The sequence below is a fragment of the Rhincodon typus genome, chromosome 35 (genome assembly GCF_021869965.1).
Source record: "Rhincodon typus isolate 14 chromosome 35, sRhiTyp1.1, whole genome shotgun sequence".
Taxonomy (NCBI): domain Eukaryota; kingdom Metazoa; phylum Chordata; class Chondrichthyes; order Orectolobiformes; family Rhincodontidae; genus Rhincodon; species Rhincodon typus.
In genome coordinates, this window is record NC_063366.1 from 13129251 (window position 1) to 13131337 (window position 2087).

Consider the following 2087-nt stretch of genomic DNA (forward strand, 5'->3'; position numbering starts at 1 on the left):
TAGCACTGATCACTTTTAAGAATGCTGTTCCACTATTGTTGGCATCTTTAAGAATGCTTTTCCATTGTGTTGGTCCCTGGAAAATTGCTCATTTCTGAACAGTCTTTGCAGGTTTGTAGCAGCAGGTTTACACCTGTAGGTGGCTCACATGCCAAACAAAAAAGTGATACCGTTTTTAAAATCTTCTGCGTCAATTTGGAAAAGGAAAATGGTGGAACGGACGGATGTCCAGAGACAGTTAAATCTTCTTAATGTAGAAAAATGCTTGTTTGTCATTTATGCTGTAATTTCTTCTGGAAGCATTTTACAAGCTGTGCTTTCATTGCCTCTTTATTGCTGTTTGTTTTTACAATGGGTTAGTAGCCTTGTCCTCTTTATAAAGAGAAAGAAAGGTGGGAACTCGACGTGCTCCGTATGAATCTTTAAAATTAGTTTTGGTTGTATTGGTAACTTCAAAATTTTTATTTTATGTACGGCACCATTCAAAATATGTCTTGGATAAACTTATATTGCAATTGAAAGGATATTAGCTCTATCTTCTTGATCGTCAATGCCCAGTCTACATGTGGCTGCCTCTACTCAGAAACTGATCCTACCGAAAAGTAAGAAACAGCCTCTTCATCTGATCCAAAAGCTGTTGCTCGGTAGCTCTTCAGTTAGTTTTTCAATACCCGCCATCAAGGTTCTGTAGTTTTTTTTTCCTTATAGATGGCCACTACTGCTGATCAGGGTGTGAACGTGCCTCCAACAGGATATTTTACCCAATAAAACGATGTTAGTTATCCTCCATGACATCAGAAACTCTGATTGGATGGTGTGGTATTGAGAAGCCCAATACATAATTATTAAAAATAGCTAATGTACAAACATTTCATTCACACATTCATTCCATTGCATTTGGCAGTACTGTGATTGTTCTGTGTGGGGACTGTGTCCATAGAATATCGCTTTTGAGTAACTCCTACTGAGCTGTTATTGACTCTCCTTCAAGTAGATGTACCCGATCCCCTTTTGCCAGATCATATCTCAGCTTTGTAAAGCATGCCTTCCCTCAGTTTAGAACGTTAAACCCTTTTATGTTGTTGCCCCTTTCCATAATGAATCTAAATCAATAACTGCATTATGATCATTGGGTTCTGAAGAAGGGTCACTGGACCTGAAATGTTAACTCCTGCTTTCTCTCCACAGATGCTGCCAGACCTGCTGAGTTACTCCAGGTTTTATTATGATTGCTGTCTTCAAACGACCACCCACTGCTACTTGATTCACCCACCCAGTTTCATTTCCCAAGACTAAATCTAGAATTGCACCTAGAATTGCACCCTCTCCCTTTGAGCTCTGTTGGCTTAAAAAAAATTTTCTTTCACACAGTCCAACGGTTTTGCGTCATCTATGACTTTCACACTGTTTGTATCCCAGTTGATATTTGGCTAGTTGAAGCCCCTGACTATTATTGTCCTTTTAAAAAATTATTTTTGCACTCAAACTTGTCTAGATATTTGATACTCCTAACACTTTCCCACTATTTGGATGTCTATATCACACATCTAGTGATGTGGCAGCCCTTTTCTTGTTTCTAAGCTCAACCCATATTTGGCTACATTGTTCCTGTGACTGTATCTAGGATTTACAGATTTCTAATGGCGCAGTGGGAGGCCATTAGGCCCGTCGTGATCCAGTGGCTCCAAATAAGCATTATGACTTAGTGCCATTTTCCTACCTTTCTTCCATATCCTTGTGCATTTGTTTAGTTTCTAATGCTCTCTAGAATGCCTTAATTAAACCTGCCTCCACTACATTCCAGACCCTAACCACTTACTATGTGAAAAACATTTTCTCATATCACATCACGTTTATAAATCATTTTACCCCTGTGCCTTTCCGCTGTCAATTATTTAATGAGTAGGAACGGTTTCTCTATGTCCAGGCATCTCATGACTATGAAAACTCACATCAGATCTCCTCTTAGCCTGGGTTCAGGGATGACCTGACTCTGGGTGTGGGAAGGGGGTGGAGAAGGGGAGAGAGCTAAGTATGATGGCCTGACCCAGGGTTTTTAGGGAGGAGAGATGGTGATCTATCTGATC